We start from the raw sequence: 22,100 nt of genomic DNA on the forward strand, positions 1-22,100 counted from the left end.
TTTTTTGGTTTTATTTTTTGGTTTTTGTTTTTTCTGCAACAAACATTTATTTTATTTTTTCCAGTTACATGTAAGGGTAGTTTTCAACATTCATTTTCATAAGATTTAGAGTTCCAAATTTTTCTCCCTCCCTCCCTCCCTTTCCTCCCCCCTCCACAAGATCGCAACCAGGTTATATATGTACAATCCACAAGTGTTCTTTTTATCAGTTCTTTCTATGGGGGTGCATAGTAACTTCCTCATTAGTTCCTTGGGATTGTCTTGGATCATTGCATTGCTGAGAGTAGTTAAGTCATTCACAATTGCTCAATGAACAATACTGCTGTCACTATGCACAATGTCCTCCCAGCTCTGCTCACTTCACTATACATCGATGTTCATTAGTCTTTCCAGGTTTTTCGGGGATCATCCTGTTTGTCATTTCCTGTAGCACAAGTCCATTCCACTACAATCATATAACACAGCTTTTTCCATCATTCCTCAATTGATGGACATTCCCTTGATTCTCAATTCTTAGCCTCCACCAAGAGTTGCTATAAATATTTTTTGTACAATTCTTTCCCCTTTTCTCTTTTTCATGATTACTATTGTTAACTGTTCCCTTCCATCCTATTCCCTTCCCCATGATATTTACTCTATTATCCATCTTCTTTCATCCTATCACTCTTCAAAAGGGATTTGCTTCTGTCTGTCCCCTCCCCCACTCCTGTCCCCTCCCCCACTCTGCCCTTCCTTCTTTTGCCCCTATTGTCTTGTTTATGAAATTGCCTCAGTCATCGCCAGCCTTCAGCAACCCTCACCCTGATCAGTCAGCAGCAATTAACATCAAGGCAAGACCCTCCACCAGCAAAAAGATTATGACTCACTGAAAGCTCAGATGATGGTTAACTTTTTTAGCAATAAAATATTTTTAAGGGGCAGCTGCTGGCACAGGGGTTAGAGCACTGGTCCTGGAGTCAGGAGGACCTGAGTTCAAATCTGACCTTATACACTTGACACTTAACTAGTTGCGTGACCCTGGGCAAGTCATTTAGCCCCAATGGCCTCACAAAACACAACAAATAAAATAAAATAAAACATTTTTAATTAAAGTATGTACATTGTTTTTTTAGACATAATACTATTACACATTCAATAGACTACACTATAGTATAAACATAACTTTTATATGAACTGGGAAACCAAAATGTTCATGTGATTCCTTTTATTGAGATGTTCGTTTTATTGTAGCAATCTGGAACTGAACCCACAATACCTCCAAAGTATGCCCATATAATTTTAACTGGTTGATATCTCCTCAATGTCATTGATAACAATTAACATAAATTAGCTTTTACAAAGGGATTATTTACTGAGAAGAAACATGCAAGAATAAATGTACAAAAACATTTCCTTTCCGCCCTCCCTGCTTCTGGACCAGGGCACACATTCTTTTCTATGCCTTCAGTCCCTGAGGAGAGGAATAAAACTTAAAGTGGTGGCTACAAAACATTCCTCCCACTGAGTTCACTTCTGGGTCTATCATAACCCATCGGTGAGTCAATCTCTCGATTGTAGGACATAGTGTCTTGGCTGTCATGTCAGTATGTTGCTAAGCTGGGTCAAACCAGTCATTCATGCACTGTCTCCTCACTAGGTTCATCTGGTGGGTTAACTCACAGTTGGCCTGGTCACACAGGTCACTCCTGAGGGATGGCTGCTTCCCAGGCTTGCCTGCAGCACCTAGCAGCTCCAATTTCCATGGGGGACCTTGGAAGACTGTACTGACCTTCTTAAGCTCACAATATCCTGGTCAAGTCCATTCTGTTTCAAATATTCCACTGAATATTTGAAAATAAATAGAGAGACAAAATAGCAATGCCCTGTATTCATGTCCTACTACTTTTCTCTCCACCTGGAGGCTTACAGCATTTATTCCTTGCTCACCACCAGGGAAGAGAATGAAGTCAAGTTCCTCCATTGAGCCTTTTATATGCATAGAGCTCAGTAGCCAAGTAAAAGGCTTTTCTCTGCTACACAGTGAGGAAACAGGAAAGAGGCACAGAATACCTGCTCGTGCTCTGAAGAGCAGTCTTCAATTATGCACCATCATGAATTTCTGTAAGTGGACTCCATAAGCTTCCTTTTAGCTTGGCACCAGGAATAGTTGATTATGCATGCTTGAAAGATTGGGCCTCTATATTGTCCAGTCTTCTATTACAACAGAAATGTGGGAAATTTTGTATGAACTGATATGGAATGAAATAAGCAGGACTAAAACCCAGAATATACAATTACTGCAACAATGCAAATAAAAATATCAGTAAACGGAAACCATTCTGAATGATTAAAAGCCAATAACTATCCAGGAGAACAGATGATAAAGTATACCTCACTTATCTTCCTCCCTCTCTCTCTCCTCTTCTCCGAGAGAGGTGAATGTCTATGGCATTTTCAGATAAGGGAATTTGTTTTGGGTGTTTTTGCTGAATTGTTTTTGTGACATGAGTTCCTTGGGTGGAATGGAAACATATCTGGATACATATATCTGGAAATGGTTTTAATGCAAAAACAAAGTACATCAACAGAAATTTTTAAAAATTAAAAAAACAAAATAAAAGGGCTGGATTAGATACTACCTAATGTCTTTTTTTAGCTCCGTGATCCTGGAAACAGGATGTTTTCCCCTGAGGTTCTGGCATATTTGGCTCAGGGGGACCTGCCTCTGAGCTAGCTGTATCTATCTGGCTGTCTTTCTCTCATCTGATATGCATAGGAGCCATACAGAACTAACAGGACAGCTGCCTGAGTCTCAAAAACTCATGAAGACTCTGACAAGGATCCATAAACCTATGCTGGCAAAATCCTTCATTTTCCTGCTCCTCCCCTTTCCAAGTTCTCACATCTGATCTTAAACTTACTTGCCCTAGGAACCAAGGCTCCCAAGGATGAAAAGAAAACCTGTCGATAGACATCACTACCAGTAACATTACTGTACTGAATTTGCATAGCTCTTTGTTTCTTTCAAAGCACTTTTCCATTTATTGTTTCAATTTAGTCTATAATAACCCTGAGATATAAGTTGGAAAGCTTCATTTGGAAGCTGGGGGAACCCGAGGCTGAGAAAGATTAGATGCTCTGACCAAAGTCACACAGCAATCTCCTGTTTCTTATCCATGGGCTCTTTCCCCAAGATTTTTCTGTTAGGTCAGTAATCCATGAGAATTGACTCCACGTCAGGACTTTTTGTCTCTGGTATCTGGACTGTCTTGGTCTTGGGTGTCCTGGGGAGGGTCAGGTTCTCATTTTTTTACCATTTTTCTTTTCCTGGAAGGAATCTTATTGGAGAAACCCTTACACCTGAGAATAGCTAAGCCTGGAACCCTTGGTGTTGACTACAGTGGACCACAGATTATCTGACCCCTAACTCTTCTTCTAATACTTAAACTCTACAAATCTATGCTTAGTCAGGCACTCAGGTTCCTACTCTTCCCATTTCCTTAAAGCTTGAGCATAAAACAAAACCATCCTCCCACTGGGCTTCATTCCTCCTCCCACCCCCAATGTCTGCCACTCCTGGCTCTTGCAGTTGTGTCTCCCAGAAGTAGATTTTTTGGTAATTGTTGCCATGGAGACCGTCTTGAGTTATTGTGAAAATGTGTCTCATCTCCCTCCTTATTTGGTGTTCAACATGGATGTGGGTTATGCAGTGAGGTTAGAGCTTCTTCACCATGACTTCCTACTTCCCAGTGCAGGTTGCCTGGCATACTCACCTGGCGAACTTCTTGGCCACCTGCCCTACTGGATGAATGCCCTCCCACAACAGATGGAAGGAAGGTTGGGGGTGCTTACCATGCTTGCTCATCATGGACCAGGGGTAGGGTCATCCAGAGGCAATAGGAACCAAAGCCCAAACAGGATCTAGGGGATATCTGTTAGCAATTGACATAAAGAGATAGAGGTTATAAAGCTACCTCTACATGAGCCCATCTCTGATGCCACCAGTTGTTAGTGATATCCCAGAAATCACTTTGTACATATTTCATATTTACTTATCCCTGTATATGTTTCCCTTAATAGAATGTAAGCCTCTTGAGGGCAGGGACTATTTTCATTTTGGTTTTTATATCCCCAGACACTAACACAATGCCGACCATTGCCAGTCATCTTGACTTTTGTCCTGCATATAATAGATGCTTTAAAAATTATTGTTTCTAATTTTAAAACAATTTCAAGTAATAAGCTTTTAAAAAAATTTGATCTGTCCATCCCAACCCTCACTGAACAAATGTTTTAAAATCCTTCAATACATATCTACATAGTCTGGCAAAACAGATTCCCACATTAGCCATATCCAAAAATGTATGTATCTTTCTACATCACCCCTCTGTTAGGAAACGAGTGACATAGTTTATTTTTATTCTTTGGACTCTGCTTTGTTGTTTATCTTTTGTTTTTTGAAGAGGACCAGTGACATTGTGGGGTGATGTCTTGATTGGTGTGTAAACCGGATTTAATTGAGGCAGAGTTGCACAAAGTTTTAAGCCTCACTCTCTCTTTGAGAGTTACTGAAGTCCAGTGGCAGGACAAAAGTCAAGATGACTGGCAATGGTTGAGATGCAGTGGATGACTGGCATCTTCAATGTCTGACCAAGCTCTAAGCATTCCATAGTGCCTGAGTTGGTGAGCAATCTAAAGTCTTTCAAAGTTGCTTTTCTCTTTAATTTTGTTCTCATTGTATAATTTTGTTCTCATTGTTTTTATTTCTGCTCACTTTGCATCAGTTCATAAGAATCTTTCCAGTTTCCTTTGATATTGTACATTTCATCACTTTTTATGGAACAATAATATTCCATTACATTTACACACCATAATTTGTTCAGCCATTCCCCAAAAGGACACCACCTAAGTTTCCAGTTTTTGACTACCACAAAGAAACTGCAATAAATATTTTTGTATACTTAGATCCCTTTCCTCTTTCTTTGATTACTTTAGCCTAGTAATGGTATAGATTGGGCAAAGGGTATGCACAGTTTGATAAGTATCTGGAGATAAATTCAAATTGCTTTCCAGAATGACTAGACCAATTCATAGCTCACTAATAGTATACTAGCACATCTGTAGGTGTGGGGCAGCTAGGTGGTGCAGTAGATAGAACACTGGGCCTGGAGTAAGAAAGCCCTGAGTTTGCTTCTAGCCTCGGATCCTTACTAGCTGTGTGACTCTGTGTAAGTCACCTACCCTGTTTACCTCAGTTTCTTCATCTGTAAAATGAGCTTGAGAAAGAAATCCACTTCAGTATCTTTTTTTTTTTTTTGGTGGGGCAATGAGGGTTAAGTGACTTGCCCAGGGTTACACAGCTAGTAAGTGTCAAGTGTCTGAGGCTGGACTTGAATCTAGGTCCTCCTGAATCCAGGGTCGGTGCTTTATCCACTGCGCCACCTAGCTGCCCCCTACTTCAGTATCTTTGCCACAAAAACTTCAAATGTGGTCACAAAGAGTTGGAAAAGACTGAAATGACTGAACAATAGGTGGTGGAAACATTTGGTTAAATTGAATTGAATTGAATCAAGGTATTGACATTCTTCTATAGCTCCATGGATTTATAATTCTATTGATGTGAGTTCTATTAGTACAAATTGAAACCTATCCATGCCTTCTTATCACATCCATTTCTGGTCCTTGTCTTTGCCTTATTATCCATTCTTGTCTATTCCTGTTAATGTTCTGTACTGTCATGCACAAAATAATATATAAGATGTCTATATTCATACTTAGGGAATATAGAAAAAAATGGATTAAGGAAGACTTTCTGGAAGGAGGTAGGTTTGGGAAAAACATTGAAAGACATTATGGAAATTGGCAGAGATAGTCAAGGAAGATATTCTGGAATTAGGGGAAGAACTTTGAGCTACAGTAGATAGTAGAGAAGGGCTGGGGAGGGGATAAGTTCAAGTTTAATGGAAATTTGGGTATAAAGGCACTAAGTTAGGGCACTAAAGGGGGAAGAGAAAGAGAGGTGATGGAGTGAGGGTTTGAATGCTAGGCTGGGAAAGTTTGAGTTAAATCAGGGAGTCATCCAAGTTGTTTCAAATCTAATTAATAAGTGATTACACAATCGTTTTAGAGAGTCATGCCAATTGCTCAATGGCTCCCATGTAATTGTTTCTGGAAGTTTCACAAATTATCATTAAATTTGGAATTTGGAGTTTCTGACTTGCTAGGTAATTTGGCCAGAAGCCCAGGACTGGACAGCCACACTGGGAATCTCTAAGGATGTGCAAGGAGCTTGATGTTGCCATGTAAACAGCAATTAAAATAAGTGCCTGGGTGAATAAAATGCAGGTCCAGGGATAAGCCACAGGGGAGCTACTGCCCCACCTAAGGGCTCCTCTATGATTGATGGATCATCCTCTAAAAGCACAATATTCCAGATGCTTGCATCCAGAGTAACAGGGACTAGCTATCTCAGTGGGGCACGGGGTGAAGTTGATGTTGTAGGGATACTGCCCCCTCCAGCCTGGCAGAGCCAAAGGAGTTCTCTGTACAGCCCTTGCTGTGATTCCTTGGGAACCTCAGTTCCCAATTTCATGCTCTTTAAAGGGAAAAAGAGTATGGTAGACTCCTCAGGGTTCTTAAGGGGACGATTTGCATTCTCCTTTCAAGTCTGCCTTGCCACTAATGTAAGGGAGTTGGTCAGGGATGGTGGTTTTGTCTGTGGACATGAGATGTATAGGAAAGTTCAGACTGACATCTATAGTCAGGGAGAATTTGTTCATAATTTTTTGCTACCTGGGTGACACTGGCTATGTCACTTAACTTCTCCAAGCTTCAGTTTCCTCATCTGTAAAATGAGGAGGTTGGACAGCAGGGTTTCTTCTAGTTTTAAATCTCTGATCCTCTCAATCCTATATTCTGATCCAAAGGCCAAGATCATAGGATCATAAATTTAAGCTGAAAGGGACTCTAGAGGCCATCAAGTTCATCTTCTCCATTTTACAGATGGGGAAACTGAAGCTTAGAGAGGTTAAGCAACTTGCTCAGGTTCTCACAACTTGGAAGTGTCTGAGGGAAGATTTGAACTCATTTCTTCCTGACCCCAGGTCCAAGGCCCTCTTCACAATATGACATTGTCAGCTGGTGGTAGACTTCATTTTTTTACCAGCTTCAGTCGCCCAAAGTTGTGAGCTTTAAGGATACACAGGCAGACCAGTCACCTGTCACCTGCCTTTGAATTTGAGATCTAAAAGGAAGAAATAAGGAAGCCTCCTATGCTCTCTGCTGGAGCCTAAAGGTGGGATAGGGAGGTCAGGGGCAAATGTTACTGTTGTTGTTCAGTTGTTTCAGTCACGTCCAATTCTTCATGACCCCATCTGACACTTTCTTGACAAAGGTACTGGAGCAGTTTGCCATTTCCTTCTCTGGTTCATTTTACAGATGAGGAAACTGAGGCAAACAGGATTAAATTACTTGCCCAGGGTCACACAGCTAGTGACTGAGGTCAAATTTGAACTCAGGAAAATGAGTCTTCTATTCTATCTGCTGTGCCACCTGGCACATTACTGAGTGAGACACAATAGACGTTAAACTCAGCACAGCTTGTCCGGCTGTTTGGTGATCCCTGCTTCTGAGACATTTACATAATAACTATGTAATTATGATAATTCCATCTCACAGAGGTGCTATGGTAATTGTGCCTTTCCTTCTAATACCTTGAAGGGGGAAAAACATCTCAGAGGCTACTGAGCTCTACTGAGGCAATACTTTCCATTTTCCCCCTTTTCTTTTTCTGTCCACCCACTCCTTTCCTTTCTCTCACTGCCTTTCCCCACCCTGTCTTCCTCCTCCACAGTCTAGGCTGAGAACAAGGAAGCAAGAGAGGGCAAATTACTCCATACAATCATTGGTTTTCATATACTGAGCAGAATAACAGAAATGACCCTAGCCCTGTCCTTTGGGGACTGGCTTCTGAGACACAACAGCTTCTTCTAGAAGCAGCATGGAAGGTTGTTGTTTTTGAATCTATAGGGAAAGTTCTAAAAACTGGACCCCTATGTTTATTATTATTATTTTAAACTAGACCCCTGTCTTTTACCTGTCTCCTGACCTTATTTTTTTGTGAGGCAACTGAGGTGACTTGCCCAGGGTCACACAGCTAGTAAGTGTCAAGTGTCTGAGGCTGGATTTGGACTCAAGTCCTCCTGACTCCAGGGCCGGTGCTCTATCCACTGCACCACCCAGCTGCCCCATGTCCCCTGACTTTTACCTGTTTGTAGAATTTCAATCCTTGGTGTTGCAGTTTAAAAGGTGGCAGTACAGAGAGAAAAAGCTTCTACTTAAGCCCAGCATGTTATGTTCCCCATTAGATTGTAAGCTCTTTAAAGGCAGGGACTGTCTTTTGCCTTTCTTTGTATTCCCAGTGCTTAGCACAGTTTAGCACATTGTTGTTGTTGTTGTTGAGTCATGTCTGACTCTTTGTGACCCGGGACCATACTGTCCATGGGGTTTTCTTGGCAGGGATACTGTAGTGGTTTGCCATTCCCTTCTCCAGTAGATTAAAGCAAACAAAGGTTAAATGACTCGTCCAGGGCCAAGTGCCTTAGGCCAAATTTGAACTCAGGAAGACAAGTCAGGCCAGTACTCTATCCACTGTGCCACCTAGCTGCTTAATTGGGGAGATGACATAAATTCTGATAACTATTTCAGTGTTGATTGTGATGACTGTGCAAGGTAGGTGATGAAGAGTTGTATGAAGTCAAGAGGGGAAAGATAACTTATAGATTGGGGAGATGAAGGAAGATTTCATAAAAAAAGGTAGTTTTTAAAGAGGGACCCGACTGAGGTTTTGACAGATGACCATTAAAGCAGTCCAAAAGTAGAATGGGCTTCCTTAGGAAGGAATTCCCAGTCACTGTAGGTCTTTAAGCAGAGTCTCCATGACCATATATGCAGGGTATGAACAGGGTATTCCTGTGAATATAGAAACGGGACTCAATATGGTCTCTGATGGTCTTTCAACTCTGAGATTCTACCACAAATCTGAGGCACAAATGGGATATGCTTTTGCCTCCAGAGCTGGGCAGAGATCCCAGGAGTTCAGCTTCTAGTTTAAGGCAAACCAAGTGTCTCCCCAAGGGTTTCATTCATATCAGTAGCAATATAAGGGCTCAGAAGTTTTTCCTCCTGAGTTTCCTTCCCATGCCTTCCAGAAGGGAAGTCTGGGCTTGAGAGAGTGGAGAATGATTTGCAAAGTTGTAAAGCCATTGAAATTTGTCTTCTGTCACCTCTCAATGGCAGCCACCATATCAACCCCCAGCCTAAGCACCCTCTTGTCCTATACTCACACTCTCCCCCAAAACCATGATTTCATATTCTTCATTCAACACATGAATGATTGGTCTTGGCAGATGAGTTAAAACCAGGTTGAGGGTGACCTATCACCTGTCAGTGATTTAGGGGGATGTCTACTCCAAGCATGTGAAGACTTCCTTAGTAAGCAGATGAGAACAATTTGCTCCCATGGTCATGAAGATGGTCGAAGCAGGCACTGCGGAGTTCTTAGAGCTTGGTCAGATGTTGAAGACCCCAAGGTCATCTACTGCATCCTGGGCCATCACCATCATCCTGACTTTTTTGTTTGTTTGTTTTTGCAGGACAATGAGGGTTAAGTGACTTGCCCAGGGTCATACAGCTAGTAAGTGTGAAGTGTCTGAGGCTAGATTTGAACTCAGGTCCTCCTGAATCCAGTGCTGGTGCTTTATCCACTGCGCCACCTAGCTGCCCCCATCCTGACTTTTATCTTGCTACTGGATTTCGATGACTCTGGAAGAGAAAGTGAGGCTGACAACTTTGTGCAATTCTGCCTCACTTAAATCCAATTCATAGTCAAGTCAAGACACATCATCCCATGATTTTATTAGTCCTCTTTGAAAATTAAGGATGAACAATAACAATAAAAGCAGCAGCAACAATGATACTGACCACTCATAAGATCTGAGTCTTTTTCCTGGTGGGGGCAAGGAGTTTTGGAGTTTAAGCCAATGGAATGAAATTTTAAGAGTGAAATTTCAGGCTGCAGTCAGTGAGTGGGAGAGGATATGTTGGGACAATAGAGATAAAAATTCCACTAGCAGGGGTGGAAAATGAGTGGGGGGGTGGTGGAAGAGGAGGAGGCAAGAGAGGAACATTAACGTGAATAGGGACAGAGAAGAAAAGAGGTTTAGGGAAGGCAGCTGGGTGGTACAGTGAATAGAATGTTGGACTTGGGAGTCCAGAAAACCTGACTTTAAATCCATCTTCAGACATTTACTAGCTGTGTGACCTTGTGTGTGTGTGTGTGTGTGTGTGTGACTGACAGAGACAGAGAGACCAAGACTGAGACAGACAGACCCTGGGCAAGTCACTCAAGGTCTGTCTGCCTCAGTTTTCCTTATAAGAATAGTACCTACCTTCTGGGGTTCTTAAAATCATAAGATGAGATAACTTTTGTAAAGTGCTACCCTAAAGGACTATGTAAATGCTATTATATGGGATAAGAGAGAGGGAGGCAATGAAGCAGGGAAAGGGAGAGAAAAGTGACAACTTTCTGGTTTAATTCCAAGAGGAGTGAACTTTCCCCTTATTCATAGCCTCAAAAACCTCACTGTCACCCTTCAATCCAACCTAGCCCTTGACACCTGCTCCATTGGAAGCTGAATGAAGGCTGTTGAGAAAAAGGGGCTGCTGGTATTTTAGAGATCCTTCAAGGGGTATTTACAAGTCCCACTTCGCACAAAAGTATGTTTCACTTGGCCAGTATGTTTGGGCAAATGAAGAAAGAGTCTAAACAACTAAGACAGTGGAGAAGAAGAGGTCATTGGAAGAGGATGGAGGCATTCATCCTTGAAGGAAGCTGGCATGTTCAAGTAAGAGAGGGTGACTTAGTGAGGACCTCACTAATTCATATTCAGTGAAGGGAAAGCCAAGAGAATTATTCCCAAATTGCCGACTGCCTTAGGGCAATCCCTTCCTGTATGTCCAATAAGCACTTCAAATTCGATATGTTTTCATGAGGAATCAAATGTTCACTTGTTGGTAACGTCTAACTGGGATTTCTTTTAGGAGATGGGTTGGATTAAGCAGTTGCTTTACTTTTTAATCCTAAAGATTCTATAATTCTGTGAGCTGCAGACTCCTTATGACACCCCACATTCAACATCTCAACATGCTTGACAGGAAAGTGAAGTCCAAACGATTCTTTCACTGAACCAATGTTTGGTTGCCGGCAACCAACAAACTTCCCCAAATCAATTTAATATAAAAAAAAATATTTATGAACTACTATGTGCAATCCATTACATTAGAACAGAGGCTCAAGCTTGGATGACCCCCAATCAATCTAGGTCAATGTCCACAGTAGTGCCATAGGATCTTTCAATCTACAAGGACCTCCAATTTGGACCCAAGATTATAGCTAGCTCATATTTGTAGCTGCAGAAAATTCATGTGGGAGTTGGTGCTGTTGGTGAAAAAAAAAAATGAGGTGGGGCAGCTAGGTGGCACAGTGGATAAAACACCAGTCCTGGATTCAGGAGGACCTGAGTTCAAATCCGGCTTCAGACACTTGACACCTAACTATGTGACCCTGGGCAAGTCACTTAACCCTCATTGCCCTGCCTCCCCCCCCCCCCAAATGAGGGCAGTCCTTCTCCCAGAACAAGGGTTCTTAATATTTTCTTGTGTCATATACCCCCTTGGCTGGTGAAACCTATGTATATCACTTCTCAGAATATGTTTAAGTATAAAAAATGAAATATGTAGAATTATAAGGAGACAAATTACAAAATACTGAAATTAAGATGGGATTTTTTTCCTATCTGTTGTTTTTTTTTTTTTTTTTTTTTTTAGTGAGGCAATTGGGGTTAAGTGACTTGCCCAGGGTCACACAGCTAGTAAGTGTTAAGTGTCTGAGTTCAGATTTGAACTCAGGTCCTCTTGACTCCAGGGCCAGTGCTCTATCCACTGTACCACCTAGCTGCCCCTCCTATCCAAGTTCATGGACAACTTGGGGGTCCAGGAACATCCTTTTGGTTAACCCCCTTGGCAAGGTATTTGATTTGGCTTTAACCCATGAATGAGTTTGGCCTTAGCCAGTATATAGACACTGACTCAGAAACTTGGGGGGAGGTAACAGGGAGAAAAACTATGTGACACTACAGTGGGTAGAGTGCCAGGCCTGAAGTCAAGAAGACTCATCTTCCTGAGTTGAAATCTAAGACACTTATTAGCTGTGTAACTCTAGGCAAAACACTTAACTCTGTTTGCCTCAGTTTCCTCATCTGTAAAATGGGTTGGAGAAGGAAATGGCAAACCTCTCTAGTATCTTAGCCAAGAAAATTTCAAATCTCAAATGACAACAACAGAAACTGGAATGTTGGGAATCCCAGGGAAAAGGATCCCAATTGCCCTAAACTCTGCCATGTGTGGATGGCACAAGTGACCCTAAAGCAGGTAGTTTTTTTTTTAAAGCAGGTGTTAATTTTTTGATGTCATGGATCCCTTTGGCAGTCTGATGGACTACTCAGAAAAATGTACTTAAAGGCATAAAATATTTAGTATTACAAATCATATTGAAATGTATTTACAAAAATATTTTAAAATGACAACACAGGTTCACAGATCCCAGGTTAAGAATTCTTGCCTTCAGCCTCAGACACTTGACACTTACTAGCTGTGTGACCCTGGTCAAGTCACTTAACCCTCATTGCCCTGCGTGGGGGGGGGGAGGGGGGGAGAATTCTTGCCTTAGAATTCCATCTTAGAGAATTACATATTCTTCGTGAGGCAGCTGTCCTGCATGCTTCATACTAATTATTGTGTTAAGCTGCAGGTGTTCCTGGGAATGTTTCATGGGACCTAGGAGAAAGGAGGGGCAAGTAGGTGCTAGACTTGACATTGAGACCTCCGTCCAAATTCTGGCTCTGCAGGGTGGTTTCACAAAAACCTGGAAAGACTTATATGAAGTGATGCAAAGTGAAATAAGCAGAACCAATTGTACACAGTGACAGTAATAATGTACAATGATCAACTGTGAATGACTTAGCTATTCTCAGCAATACAATGATCCAAGAGAATTCTAAAGAACTTATGATAAAAAATGCTATCCACCTTTAGAGAAAAAACTGATGGAATCAATGCAGATCAAAGCACACATGCACATGTACACGTGTGCATGTACACACACACTTTATTTTTCTTGGTTTTTGTTGTTCAGTCTTCTTTCACAACGCCACTAGTATGGAAACTTTTTCAGGACTGAACTTGTATAATCTATATCAAATTGCTTGCTTTCTCAATGTGGGGGGGGGGAGGGAAAGAATCTGGATCTCAAAATTTAAAAAAATGTAAAAAAATTGTTTTTACATGTAATCGAAAAAAACACAAAAATTTAAAAAATATTCTGGCTCTGACATTGACACATAACCATGTACCAATTACTTAATCTCTCTGAGCATGTTTCTTCATTTATAAAATGGGAAGAATACTTGTATCATCTCCCTCAAAGGATTATCATACAGAAAGTGCTTTGTAAAACTTAAAGGGCTACAGACGTGAATTATTGTATTATTATAGAAAATTTATTGTTGTTGTGTCTAACTCTTCATGACCCTATTTGGAGTTTTCTTGGCCAAGATATTGGAGTGGTTTGTCATATCCTTCCCCAGCCCATTTTACAGATGAGGAAACTAAAGCAAACAGGGTTCAGTGACTTGCCCAGGGTCATACAGCTAGCAAGTGTCTGAGGCCAGATTTGAACTCAGGAAGATGAGTCTTCCTGAGTTCAGGCCCAGCACTCTGCACCACCTAACTGCCCATTACAAATTTATAGTGAAGTTCAAACGGCTGCAACAGAGAATGAGGTCAAAGCCTGGGGGGTAGGGGGAGAGTCTTAGTGGGTCTTAGACTAAAGCAATTCACTATAGACAGGGAGAAGCAAATATTTCAATCTGTTGAGAAAGTAGTCTCACAGTTGGAACTGCACAGGAAGTAATGGGGGCTAGGAGATATCCACCTCTTGGAGGGAACATGGAATTTATGTGTCGTGTGTTGCTGTCTAAAAATAGACAGTTCTGCTCAAGTTTGGCATGGAGAGACATCAGCTCGGAAACTTGGCCCACCCCTCTCTAAAGGAGACTGCCATCTATTCCTGTGTGGGAAGTAGGAGAAAGGGATATGTGTGAGCATTTTCTCCTTTCCTTGCCTATCTCCAATTATATCTGTTAGCTTAGAAGTATATTTGGGGTGGGAGCAGTCTAGTATCTGGCCTTTTCTCTGGTCTTCCTGACTCCAAGGCCATTGTTCTACCTACTGCACCACCTAGTTCTCCTCCCTGATCACTCTCAAGGGAAGTTATTTAGATTAGAATAGAATGAAGAATAAATTCACTTTTCTGCTGGAAGTGAGACATGATTTCAGCTCAAACCAGGACAGAAAACAATGTCACCAAGATGTTCAATCTTAGTTGTCTGTAGGGTTGTAGGCACTGGAAGTGATGGGACATGATATGGGACAACTTCCTCTACATATCTCTCAGAACTCCTGGCAGCCATTCAAAAGGTCATGCTTTACTTCCATAGACTTGCCTCTCAAAGTCCTCCAAACATCTTAAGAAATCCATGACAAGTGTTTGTTGAATTGGATTAAGTAGAATTACCAATCAGACCAATTCTCAGGATACCAAAGGGATGCTTTCAAACTGCAGAAAGATGACTTTTTTTTTTTATGTCACTAGAAGGAGCAGAGCTACTTTTAAGGACATTTCTGGCCACCACTGTTCTCATTCTTCTCATACCATGTGTAAGATGAGCAGAGTTCCTACATTAGCTAGGACAGTGTTGCATTCTGACATCCTTTCCCTTTTGAGGTACCTACTCATCCACCCTCATGCCCACCACCCTCCACATACACATATTCTCTCATTGGGTTCCATTCTCTCTTTCTATTACTACCATCTTCTATTTCTAGAGTGACTTAGTTTACAAAACAGTTATGTCGGCATTTTAACTGATCTTTACAATAACCCTTTGAGTGAAAGAGGGCAGGAATTATCTATTCTACAAATAAGAACATGAGAAGTTAAGTAAAATGGATTTGCCCCCATTACAGTCAAACTACCTGGATTCTGGTCCTAGCTCACTATTAACTACCTATGTGACTGTGGGTGATCACTGGATCTTAATAAGAGCTGGTAGGCCTTTCAGTTCAACTCCCTCATTTTTTAAAAAAAATACTTGTTTTGTGGGGCAATGAGGGTTAAGTGACTTGCCCAGGGTCACAAAGCTAGTGTCAAGTGTCTGAGGCTGGATTTGAACTCAGGTCCTCCTGAATCCAGGGTTGGTGCTCTATCCACTGCATCACCTAGCTGCCCCTCAACTCCCTCATTTTTGCAGATGAGAAAAATGAGGCCCACTGAGGTTGTCTTGTCCAATATCACAGTGGAAGTGTCAGAGGCAGGATTCAAATCCAATTCCTCTGACTCTGGTGCTCTTTCCACTGTACTAAAGCCTCACTTCTGTAAAAAGAGGAAGTCAGATCAATGAAGACATTGACACAGTTCTTTACAATTTACAAAGTACTTTTCAAGACTTACATGAACTGATGCTGAGTGAAGTGAGAACCATAACATTATACACAGTAACAGCAACATTGTCTGATGACCAACTGTTATAGACTTAGCTCTTCTCAGCAATACAATGATCCAAAACAATTCCAAAGGACTCATGATGGAAAGTGAGTTCTCCATATCCAGAGAATGAACTATGGAGTCTGAATGCAGATGAAGGCATACTAGTTTCGCTTTTCTTTCTCATGGATTTTCCCTTTTGTTCTGATTTTTTTCTTTCACAACATGACTAATGTGGAAATATGTTTAACATGATTGTACATGTATAACCTATATCAGATTGCTTGCTGTCTTGGGAAGGAGGAAGAGAAAGGAAGGAGAAAAACTCGGAACTCAAAATCTTAGAAAAATGAATGTTGAAAACCATCTTTACATGTAATTGGGAAAAAATAAAATACTATTAAATTTAAAAAAAAAAATTTTAGTGAGGCAATTGGGGTTAAGTGACTTGCCCGGGGTCACACAGCTAGTAAGTGTTAAGTGTCTGAGGCCAGCCTTGAATTCAGGTCCTCCTGACTCCAGGGCCGGTGCTCTATCCACTGCGCCACCTAGCTGCCCCACTATTAAATTTTAAAAGTACTTTTTACTCATTATTTTATTTGATCTTACTGAGTTAAATGAGGTATGTCAGATTTCATTCCCATGAGAACATTTTGGCACTAATATGATTTGCTCAAGACCAGTGTCAAAGATAGACTCTGGTCCTTCTGGATCTAATATTTTATTATTCAACTAGAGTAATTTCTTGAGTCTTGGCCAAGTGCACTTCTCCCTTTACTACGCTGCCCCTTTCTTTAGTCTCCTCTCTGGATGCACCAAGTACAGCCTTCTTGTATAGTATTTGCAATCATGACAACTATGCACATGCCAAAGGGTTGCTTTTCTTTTGGGGTAACTGCCCAAGGATTCATTCTTTGATTCTCTCCAGGGAGTATATTTACTGAACCACTTGCCTTCTATTGCTTTGGCCTAGCTGAATGTGGACATTTTATCTTTAGAGGCCCAGGCCAATTGTCCCTGAAAATCCCAATTTGGAAGCTAGATTGCTCTCAGGAGTCCTGTCCCAATTTTTGGCCAACTTTTCTTAAAAACCTGCAATTAAGGAGTGTTTTGTAAAAGGTTTTTCCTCCAAATCCTCTGGTCTGTCCTTAACACTGAAGTTTGCTAGTTTTTTCATCCCTGGTCAAGACAGTTGTTGCACATATTCCTGAGGGTTGTAGTACCATAGGAGCAATAGATGCTTTACTCTCATCCCTCTGGGTGAATTGGCAGGACCTCCAAAGAGAATGAAACAATCCACCTATCTTAGAAAAAAAACTACCTTGGGGAATTAATGTTTTTTTAGGAGCCAGAAGTGGAAGTTAAAGCTCTGAGATCATCTCAACATAAAATCACATCCATGCCCTCTAAGTAGTCTTTTGTTTTCTGTGTGTGTGGGGTGTGTGTGTGTGTGTGTGTGTGTGTGTGTGTGTGTGTGTGAGGCAATTGGGGTTAAGTGACTTGCCCAGGGTCACATAGCTAGTGTTAAGTGTCTGAGGCCAGATTTGAACTCAGGTCCTCCTGACTCCAGGGCCAGTACTCTGCGCCACCTAGCTGCCCCTAAGTAGTCTCCTTTTAACAGTCCTAGTGCTAACATTCTTCCCATATGGAAATGTGAACAGTTTAATTTTGGTTAGTCCTTTATTATTTCTCACTCACATTTTCCTTTTTAGGCTTGCACCTTGTGTTTGAATGTCAAATTTTCTATTCAGCTCTGGACTTTTGCTTGAAAGTTCAACATTTCATTAAATCTCCCTGCTCCCCCCCCCCCCCATATTGTACTTATTTTTTGCAAGGTAGTTTATTCTTGGTTGCAATCCTAGCACCTTTGCCTTATGGAATGTCACATTCCAAGCCTCCTGCTCCTTTTTAAATCTTGTATGATACTAACTATGGTTTCATAGTACTTGGGAGTTCTGGTTTTTGGACATAATATTCCTGGGAGTTTTCGTTCCGGGATTTCTTTTAGGACATGATGGATGGATTTTTTCCCATTTCTACTTTGCCTCTGTTTCTAAGATATCTGGCTAGTTTTTCTTAATAATTTCTTGAAAGATGATGTTTAGGGATTTTTTTTTTTTGCTAGGGGGCAGTGCATGGCTTTCAGGTAGTCCAATGATTCTTACAATTCTCTCTCTTCAATCTATTTCCTATGAGATATTTCACACTTTCATGTGTTTTCAGTATTTTGACTTTGTTTTATTGTATTCTGATGTCTTATGGAGTAATTAGCTTCCAGCTGGCCAATTCTAAATGTTAAATGAACCATTTTCTTCACCGAAGTTTTGCACTTAAAAATTGGCCAATTTATATTTTAAGGATTATTTCCTTTCTTTTGGGGGGGGTACTTCTTTTACCATATGGCCAAATCTGATTTTTAAGAATATATTTTATTCAGTATTTTTGTATTTACCAAGCTGTTCTTTCCATAAAATGTCCTATGCAGCTCTCATTTCTTTCTCCAATTTATCCCCTACCACTCTTATTTGACTTACAAAACTTTTTTTTCTCTTTTAAAAAGTTCAATTCTAAGAATTCCTGTTGGTCTGATGCTCAGTCTGCATTTCTTGAGGCTTTGCTTGCAGATGTTTTGAAGGGATTGTCTTCTGTGCCTTGAACTTTCCTGTCAATACAGTAGCTTTTTATGGTCAGGGTTTTTTGTTGTTTTTGGTTTGCTCATTTCCAGCCTGTTTCTTGACTTTGGACTTAGTGCTGGGATCTACTCACTCTGTGTGTGTGTGTGTGTGTGTGTGTGTGTGTACGCACACGCACATGTACACATAAAACATAGCCTCAGCTTCTTTTATGTCCTTTTGCCACTTTCATAGCTCATTATGAGGCCCTGTAAGTTTTAAGTGCTTCCAAAGTGATATGATCATGGGAGAAGTCTGTGCAATTCTCTCAATTGCAAGTTCCTGACCCAGTTTGCATCTGTTGGCTTGTGTGTGATTGATTTTTCTGTAGACTACTGCTGGATTCAGTTACACCCTACTAGGAGATTCTGTAGGTTGACAGTGACTTAACTGCTGGATTTCTCTGGGTTTGGTCTCCAGTCCAGGTTTGAGTCTGCTACAGGCTTATATGTAGGGCTAAAGATTAGAACTGAGTCCTCATTCTGTTCTTGGGCTCAAAGCCACACAACTACCATCCTGGAGTTTGTTCTTTGCTCTTTACATTCGTTGGGCCCCTGCTCTCTCACCATTGAAACTGCTCTTCTGTGCTGGAACTGAGTTATGGGTGACAGAGCTGCCAGATGGCACTTGTTCCTGCTCCTAGTATTAGTACAGGGGTTCCCTGAGATCTTTCTGTCCAAGTATTAAGTCCCCATGCCATCTTTGGGCACTGGGCTGCTCCCTGCTGCATTGTACTACTGGCCAGCCCTGTTTTCCTAAGCTGCCTTGGGTTGAAACAATGACTCACTGTGACTTTTTCTTGGCCTTACTGATCAGAACTGTCTGGCACTCTTTATTGGTGGTTGTAGGGGATGATTATGAAGGAGCTACAGCAAAACTGTTATATATTCCACCATCTTGACTCCACCCTCAAAGTTAAAGTTCTCAATGCACTCTTCTAGGTTGAACCCCAGCTAGTTCAAAATAGAATAAGAGATTTAAAGGTAGAAGGGGATCTTCAAGGTTATTTGGTTCAACTACGTTCAATTTTATAGTTGAGCAAATTGAGGTCCATCAACATTAAGGCCTATCTCAGTCAACATACTATGTTCTACACACTATGCTAAGTGCTAATAACGATCCTCCCTAGTTGTGAGTACCTTCCCTCAAGAAGTAACTTGAATTACTTTGATAATATTGCCTCTTGGCTAATCTGTCTACCCAACTGCACCTTCTTGCTCCCCTTTACTAAATTTTTTGGGGGGGGGCGGGAAATGAGGGTTAAGTGACTTGTCCAGGGTCACACAGCTAGAAAGTGTTTGAGGTCAGATTTGAACTCAGGTCCTCCTAAATCCAGGGCCAGTGCTTTATCCACTGTGCCACCTAGCTGTCCCCTACTAATTCTTTATCTGTATCATACCCAACATTCTTGGGGGGTTGCTAAGTCTATCCTGGGTCCTCTTTTTAATTCTGTACTATCTCACTGGCTCCCATGGGTTTATTTGGTTATCTTGTCAGTTCCAATAGATTCAATTACTGTCTCTGTGCAGATGATTCCCACAGCTATATATGCAGCCCATGTTTCTCCTGAGCTATATCTATGCATCTTAAACTGAATAATCCCAAAGCATCCCAAAGTAAACAAGTCCTAAATAGAACTCATCTTTTCCCAGTTCCCACTCTACCTTATGAAATATGCTATTCCTACAGAAGGTACATTTGCATCCCTCCCAATTACCCAGGCCTATAATCTTGGTGTTATCCTTGACCACTCACTCATCACACATATTCAATGCCAAATCTTTTGTTTCTGACTCTCTTCACCCAGCAAGTTCAGGCCCTCATTACCTCTCACATAGACTATTGCAATAGTCTTTTTTTTTTTTTTAAGTGAGGCAATTGGAAGTTAAGTGACTTGCCCAGGGTCACACAGCTAGTGTTAAGTGTCTGAGGCCGGATTTGAACTCAGGTACTCCTGACTCCAGGACCGGTGCTCTATCCACTGCAATAGTCTTTTAATTGGTTTGGTGTTTCTGCCTCACTTCTCTTTCCTTTTCAAACCATTTTCCACTTTGCTCCAAAGTGAACTTCCTAAAGGCATAGATCCAATCATGTCACATGCTCTCCTCCCAACTTCAGTGGTTTCCTATTGCCTCCTCTATCAAATAAAAATGCTTTGCTTGGCATTTAAGTTTTCACAACCTGGCCCCTTTCTACCTTTCCTGTCTTCTCATTCTTTATTCACCTCTACACATTCTACAATCTGGCTACACTAGCCTATTCTCTCTCATACACATACAACACTCTATCTCCCACCTTTGCCTTAGCACTAGCTGTTCCTTCACCTGCAGAACTTTTAATTTCCCTGGATTCCTTTGATTCAGTCCAAAGGCTTCTCTAGGAGGCCTTCCTTCTCCATTACCTGCCATTTACCCGATATATATTTGTATGTATCTAATTATGTAACCTCCTTGTGAGCAAACTGTTTTTGCCTTTCCCTGTATCCCCAACAATTAGCAGTGATTAGTGAATAACCAAGGCTTAATAAATGCTTGATCGATGTATACATTTTGTATTTACTTAGATATATACTTGTCTTTCCTCAATACAATGTAAGCTCCTTGAGGGTAGGGATTTTTTTTTTTGTTGTTTTGTTTTGTTCTTCCATTACCTGTCATATGGGAGCTTAATAAATTCTTATTAAATGAATATACATGGTCACACGGGTCAAATGTTGATAGAACCAAAATTCGAATCCAGGTCCTCTGACTCCCAAATACATTGCACTTGCCACTAAGCTACTCATCACAGCCTATCCTGACATACAGAAGATTCCCAATCAGAATATGGGGGGAATAGTGAGGAAGTCTGGTTACTAATATGACAACTGGAAACTCACCCACTGCAGCCCAAGTGTATTGGGCAGACTTGCCTCTCTCTATCTCATCCCACTCCTGGGAGTCTTTGCCTTGTGTGCTCCTCTCTAATGCTCCCTGCCTCCCAATTCCCACTGTCATATGAAATGACAAGGTAGCATACGGTGTTAGGGATCAAAGGTCACACTACCTTTAACAACTGTTTTGTTTGTTTGTTTTTTTAGAATGAACAGCACAAGTACTCTCTCAAGCCTTTGAGTTTTGATGATGTTCTAGAGGTTCTCTGATTTGAGGTCATCCCATCCCTGACTCATAAGCACCAACTCTGAGACCCAACTGTCCTGGGACCTCTGGTCTAAATAGAAACAGATCAAACCAAATGATGCACCTCTTCCTAATCCCACAATACCAGCTATAGGTATGGGAAGAAAGATATTAACTGGTATAGATACAGTTGTATCCAAGGATAGAGTGATATTGTCCTCTAATGGTGAGTCAAGGCGTCAGCAGCAGTCTAATATAGAGTTTCAATGGTGCTGGGCCCCTTCCTCCTGCACCTCTTTCACCAATCAGGAAAATGTGCTCAATCAGAGAACCTCTAGAATATCATCAAAGTCTGCAATAAGTGTCTTAGAGTCCAAGTACCTAATTATAAGGGAGTTATATATATATATATATATTTTTTCTGCTTCCTGTTTAACTGTTGTACAACTGGGGATAATGATCTTGAAAAGCTAGAAAAGAAGCTCACATATAACACATATAGACCTGGAAGGAATCTTACTTAAAATGATGTTCAACCTTCTCAACTTTTTATCTATCTATCTATCTATCTTTTTTTTTTAGTGAGACAATTGGGGTTAAGTGACTTGCCCAGGGTCACACAGCTAGTAAGTGTCAAGTGTCTGAGGCTGGATTTGAACTGAGGTACTC

At 41.1% G+C, this 22,100-nt stretch overlaps 1 protein-coding gene across 1 annotated transcript in view; it reads right to left on the minus strand.

Annotated features, from left to right (window-relative positions):
- Positions 1-1,150: 1,150 nt before the first annotated feature.
- GOSR2 (golgi SNAP receptor complex member 2) overlaps positions 1,151-22,100 on the minus strand; it is a 50,596-nt gene continuing 29,646 nt past the window's right edge. Inside the window, exons 7-8 of the transcript XR_006356328.1 lie at positions 3,832-3,911; positions 1,151-2,193 (exon numbers count right to left, since the gene is read on the minus strand). The gene's annotated coding sequence lies outside the window, so the exon portion shown is untranslated. The remainder of the gene's footprint in view (positions 2,194-3,831; positions 3,912-22,100) is intronic.

Source organism: Dromiciops gliroides, chromosome 4, assembly GCF_019393635.1.
Source record: "Dromiciops gliroides isolate mDroGli1 chromosome 4, mDroGli1.pri, whole genome shotgun sequence".
In the NCBI taxonomy this organism is placed as follows: domain Eukaryota; kingdom Metazoa; phylum Chordata; class Mammalia; order Microbiotheria; family Microbiotheriidae; genus Dromiciops; species Dromiciops gliroides.